The following is a 6,779-nucleotide window of genomic DNA, read 5'->3' as shown; positions in this document are numbered from 1 at the left end:
TATGTTCGAGCCAGTGTCTTAAGTAGTTGAACGTGTTATTACTCCAACCTCGTGAAAGTGACCAACTGACACGTTTTCATTTTCGTCAAAAAACAACTTTATATCGAAAGACGCGCAGTTCGTAGCGAGACGACCGTTTGACCCGATGACTTGACGCATGAGTTTAGCTCGCCAACGTCGCCATGCAACCCAGTCTCTCGTTATTAGTACATATAAACATTGTGCTAATTTGTACACATAGTACAGAATTAATAAGCGACTGGGTTGCGCCATGACATCGCCTACAAGTCTGATCGGAGAAGCAGTTCATTTCGATGGGCTTTATTGGCATGGGAAACATATGTTAACATTGTCAGTAGAAGTGAAATAGATCAGAAACAAAAGTGAAATAAACAATAAAAAATGAACAGTAAACATTACAATCATTAAAAAGTTTCAAAAGAATAGAGACATTTCAAATGTCATATTATGGCTATGTACAGTGTTATAACAATGTGCAAATAGTTGAAGTAGAAAAGTTTATGCCTTTCTTCTTATTGTACTGTCTTTGAGCGGGTTCCTATCCAAATGAAGACTTCCGGTTTCTCAGATTTTTACCTTCAAAAATAAAAGTCCACAGTAAACGCTATGTGTATGATACGAATGAATTCATCTAGGCATCATGCTGAGACATAACACACCACGTCAATACAGATCAAACGTTGCGGTCATATCAAATCAGTCAAGGTACAGTAAGTAGTAGACTACCTACAGCTAGATACAGTTTTACAGGGCAATGGGATTAAGATAATAAATTACCCATTCAAAATCAAATCAATGACAGTCAACTATAGTAGTTAGAAGCTGTCAAATCAAATCAAATCGTACTAGTCACATGAATGCAACAGCAGTAGACTTTACAGTGAAATGCTTACTGACGAGCCCTTAACCAACAATGCAGTTTAAAAAAATACGGATAAGAAATAAAAGGAACAAGTAATTAAAGAGCAGCAGTAAAATAACAATAGTGAGACTATATAGAGGGGGGGGGGTACCGGTACAAAGTCAATGTGCGGGGGCACCGGTAATATGTAGGTAAAGTTATTAAAGAGACTATGCATAGATGATAACAACAGAGAGTAGCAGCTGTGTAAAAGAGGGGGTTTGGGGGGCAATGCAAATAGTCTGTGTGGCCATTTTATTAGATGTCACAGCAGCGTTCACAGTTCATTGATGAGGAACTTGACTCACGATAATGTCCTCATAAGAGGTGTCCACCGTGTTGATGACAGAAACCTATATGCAAGACAAACAGATGGGATGATCAGATATCTGGATAACGTTAGTTAATAGCGTTACAGTGCCTTCAGAATATATTCACACCTCTTTTCTACATTTTGTTGTGTTACAGCCTACATTTTAAATTTATTAAATTGAGATTTTGTGTCACTGGCCTACACACAATACCCCATAATGTCAAAGTGGAATTAAGTTTTTAGACATTTTTACAAATTCATTAAAAATGAAAAGCTGAAATATCTTGAGTCAATAAGTATTCAACCCCTTTGTTATGGTAAGATTAAATACATTCAGTTTACTCACTAGAGTACCTAGAACACAGAACAGGTGAGTTTATTCATGTTTAGAGAATTATTTGTCATACACAATAAATAAATAAATAAATAAATAAATAAATAAATAAATACATGTTAATGAGATGTTTATTTACTAAAACGTGGGGGACATTTATATTGAACATTTTCGAAATTCCGTGAACCGGAAGTCATTTTTTGTTTAGTGTTGCTGTGGAGACGCTAATATTTGTTGCCACGTCGGATCAGAAAACAATTCTTGATGACATATCGTAAAATCGAGATCATTTGTTAACAGGGTTACACGATTTGGAGTGCTATTGCTCTGTTTAGAGACAAAAAACAAAAAGTATTACAATACTCATCAATGATGGTAAATTCATTCAAACATCACTTAACAGTAGCGAGCTGGCCAAGATGCAAACGTTTACAAGTGTCTTTTTCACTGAGATTTTTTGTTGTTTACTATTATTTAATTAGCTAGACCACTAAACATAGGTTTATATCTGTTAATTATTGTATGCATTCTCTATAATTTAGTTAGCAGCTCATGTAACACTGAAGAATGTGGCTTTCCAGATATCTGATCATCCCATCTGTTTGTCTTGCATATAGGTGTCCGTCATCAACACGGTGGACACCACAAGTTCCTCATCGATGAACTGTGAACTCTGTGACAGCCAGCTATATTAGCTAAATACACTGAACTGAGTTACAGTTCATATAAGAAAATCAGTCAGTACTCTATGGATTTCACATGACTGGGGATCAGTGGAGGCTGGTGGGGGGGGGGGAGCTATAGGAGGACAGGCTCATTAATGGCTGGAATGGAATAAATGGAACGATATCAAACATGGAAACAACACGTTTGACTCTGTTCTATTAATTCCATTCCAGCCATTACAATGAGTCCGGCCTCCTATAGCTCCTACCACCACTGCTGGGAATGGAGATATGTATCTGTTGGTCACAGATACCGTTTAAAAAAAGGCAGGGGCGTGGATCAGAAACCCAGTCAGTATCTGGTGTGACCATCATTTGCCTCATGTGGCGCGACATCTCCTTCACATACAGTTGATCAGGCTGTTGGTTGTGGCCTGTGTAATGTTGTTCCACTCCTCTTCAATGGCTGTGCGAAGTTGCTGGATATCGGCAGGAACTGGAACACATTATCGTACACGTCGATCCAGAGCATCCCAAACATGCTCAATGGGTGACATGTCTGGTGAGTATGCAGGCCATGGAATTGTATACAGATCCAGGGATTGTGTAAAGGTCCTTGTGACATGGGGCCCAGCATTTTTCATGCTGAAACATGAGATGATAGCAGCAGATGAATGGCACAACAATGGACCTCAGCATCTCGTCCACGGTATCTCTGTGCATTCAAATTACCATCAATAAAATGCAATTGTGTTTGTTGACTGTAGCTCATGCCTGTCCATACCATAACCCCACCGCCCGCGTGGGGCACTCTGTTCACAACATTGACATCAGCAAACCGCTCGCCCACCATGCCATACACGCTGTCTACCTTCTGCCCGGTTGAAACCGGAATTCATCTGTGAAGAGCACTTCTCCAGCGTTCAAGTGGCCATCGAAGGTGAGCATTTTCCCACTGAAGTCGGTTATGACACCAAACTGCAGTCAGGTCAAGGCCCTGGTGAGGACGACGGGCAGGAAGATGAGCTTCCCTGAGACGGTTTCTGACAGTTTGTTCTGAAATTCTTCGGTTGTGCAAACCCACAGTTTCATCAGCTGTCTGGGTGGCTGGTCTCAGATGATCCCACAGGTGAAGAAGCAGGATGTGGAGGTCCTGAGCTGGGGTGGTTATACATGGTCTGCGGTTGTGAGGCCGGTTGGCCGTACTGCCAAATTCTCTAAAACGATGTAGAGAAATGAACATTTAATTCTCTGGCAACAGCTCTGGTGGACATTCTTGCAGTCATCATGACAATTGCATCCTCCCTCAAAACTTGAGACATCTGTGGCATTGTGTTGTGACAAAACTGCACATTTTAGAGGGGTGTTTTATTGTCCCCAGCACAAGGTGCACCTGTGTAATGGTCACATTGTTTAATCAGCTTCTTGATATGACACATTTGTCAGGTGGAAGGATTATCTTGGCAAATGAGAAATGCTCATTAACAGGGATTTCAACAAAATTTGAGAGAAAAAAGCTTTTTGTGAGTATGGAACATTTCTGGTATATTTTATTTCAGCTCATGAAACATGGGACCAACGCTTTACATGTTGCGTTTTATATTTTTTGTTCAGTGTAGCTAAGATAGTTGACTGTGTGTCATTGATTTGATTTTGAATGAGTTGTGTATTAAGTTAATTCCATTTCCCTGTAAATCTTTATTAAGCTTTCCTCACTCGACTGTTACGCAACAAACTATCCTCCTGAATTGATTGTATCTAGCTATGCCTAGTCTATTACTAACTATACCTTGACTGATTTGATATGACTGCAACCTTTGATCTGTCTTGATGTGGTGTGTTGTGTGTAAAGCATGATGCCCAGATGAATTACTACGGCATCAGACTGGCCACCTGCTCTTCTGACAGGTCTGTCAAGATCTTCCATGTCAACAATGGAGGACACATCCTTGTGGCGGATTTGAGAGGGTAAGTGTGACCTAAATGATTTCAGATCTATTGTGGTTGTTCTATGATCGCAGTTCTTATCTTTTATTAGTTATTTAACCTAGCTATATATTTTAATTTTTTTCCACCAGTGTGTGAATTTGAGGGGAAGATTTCTACCAAGTGTCAGCTTAGTAAGAAAACATGTGATTGTGGTGTTGGAACTTTTTCACATTTTCAAACCCACATGGAGGGAAGTATAATGTTGCTGTTTTATCATTTTCCTCTCTCGCCACAGTCACGAGGGTCCTGTGTGGCAGGTGGCCTGGGCTCACCCCATGTACGGCAACATCCTGGCCTCGTGTTCCTACGACAGGAAGGTGATCATCTGGAAGGAGGAGAACGGTACTTGGGGACAAAATGTACGAGTACACCGTACATGACTCCTCAGGTAAGAGCCTCTCCTATAACCACTTAACCCTTAATTGCTCCAAGGGCACGGGACCTTGGCTGACCCCTGACCCTGTGCTTCCAGCACCTTTTGGGGGGTGTAGATCTCAGGGGTTGCACAAAGGAGTTCTGTATCTATAATTCTTAAAATAATTGTTATGTTTTTTGTGAACGTTTATCGTGAGTAATTTAGTAAATTGTTAGTAAATTCCCCGGAAGTTTGCGGGGGGTATGCTAGTTCTGAACGTCACATGCTAATGTAAAAAGCTGGTTTTTGATATAAATATGAACTTGATTGAACAAAACATGCATGTATTGTATAACATAATGTCCTAGGTGTGTCATCTGATGAAGATCATCAAAGGTTAGTGCTGCATTTAGCTGTGGTTTGGGTTTATGTGACATTATATGCTAGCTTGAAAAATGGGTGTCTGATTATTTCTGGCTGGGTACTCTGCTGACATAATCTAATGTTTTGCTTTCGTTGTAAAGCCTTTTTGAAATCGGACAGTGTGGTTAGATTAACGAGAGTCTTGTCTTTAAAATGCTGTAAAATAGTCATATGTTTGAGATATTGAAGTAATAGCATTTCTAAGGTATTTGAAAATCGCGCCACAGGATTCAACTGGCTGTTGCGTAGGTGGGACGAATTCGTCCCGCCTAGCCCAGAGAGGTTGTATATTGGCCATATACCACACCTCCTCAGGCCTTATTGCTTAATTATCCCATTATGTGTATCTTCAGTGAATTCAGTGTGCTGGGGTCCATATGACTTTGGTCTGATCCTGGCCTGCGGCAGCTCAGATGGAGCCATCTCATTGATCACCTGCTCCGGGGATCAACAATGGGACATTAAGAAGATCAACAATGCACACAACAGTGAGAACAACGTTTACCGTTTAAATGAATGTACATTTCACTGTGTGGTCTGACGTAAAAACCCTCCAGCTTTCTTTTCTCATAACAGTATGCTGTGTTCGTATGAATAAACCAGAATGTTTCAGACTAAAGTAGTTGACATTTTAATTGTTAGACGTATTGTAGTCGTATGAACAAGGCTTTTTAAACAGTCTGTCAATGTGACTGTCTGTTGTAACAACCCTCTGTCCTGTCAGATTGGCCGTAACGAGCTGGGCTCCGGCGGTGGTGCCAGGTAGACTGATAGACCAGCCATCGGGTCAGAAGCCCAACTGCATCAAGAGGTTTGTCTCAGGAGGCTGTGACAACCTGGTCAAACTCTGGAAGTAAGTCGAGAGGTCCCCACAGAGAATGACTACTACTACCTAGCCTAGTCCCAGATCTGGGCTAACTACCACCTAGCCTGGTCACAGATCTGGGATAACTACCACCTAGCCTGGTCACAGATCTGGGATAACTACCACCTAGTCCCAGATCTGGGCTAACTACCACCTAGTCTGGCCCCAGATCTGGGCTAACTACCACCTAGTCCCAGATCTGGGCTAACTACCACCTAGTCTGGCCCCAGATCTGGGCTAACTACCACCTAGCCTTGTCCCAGATCTGGGCTAACTACCACCTAGCCTGGTCACAGATCTGGGATAACTACCACCTAGTCCCAGATCTGGGCTAACTACCACCTAGTCTGGCCCCAGATCTGGGCTAACTACCACCTAGCCTTGTCCCAGATCTGGGATAACTACCACCTAGCCTGGTCCCAGATCTGGGCTAACTACCGCCTAGCCTGGTCCCAGATCTGGGCTAACTACCGCCTAGCCTGGTCCCAGATCTGGGCTAACTACCACCTAGTCCCAGATCTGGGCTAACTACCACCTAGCCTGGTCACAGATCTGGGATAACTACCACCTAGTCCCAGATCTGGGCTAACTACCACCTAGCCTTGTCCCAGATCTGGGCTAACTACCACCTAGCCTGGTCACAGATCTGGGATAACTACCACCTAGTCCCAGATCTGGGCTAACTACCACCTAGCCTGGTCACAGATCTGGGATAACTACCACCTAGCCTGGTCACAGATCTGGGATAACTACCACCTAGTCCCAGATCTGGGCTAACTACCACCTAGTCTGGCCCCAGATCTGGGCTAACTACCACCTAGCCTTGTCCCAGATCTGGGCTAACTACCACCTAGCCTGGTCACAGATCTGGGATAACTACCACCTAGTCCCAGATCTGGGCTAACTACCACCT

General features: G+C 42.5%; 1 pseudogene; it reads left to right on the top strand.

The window, feature by feature from the left end:
• The first annotated feature begins 2,919 nt into the window (after window positions 1-2,919).
• LOC106566203 (protein SEC13 homolog) lies at window positions 2,920-5,858 on the top strand (annotated as a pseudogene).
• The last annotated feature ends 921 nt before the right edge of the window (window positions 5,859-6,779 follow it).

Source organism: Salmo salar, chromosome 12, assembly GCF_965601325.2.
Source record: "Salmo salar chromosome 12, fSalSal1, whole genome shotgun sequence".
Taxonomy (NCBI): Eukaryota; Metazoa; Chordata; class Actinopteri; order Salmoniformes; family Salmonidae; genus Salmo; species Salmo salar.
Note: the sequence above shows the minus strand (reverse complement) of the source record. Positions and strands in the feature narration are given on the sequence as shown.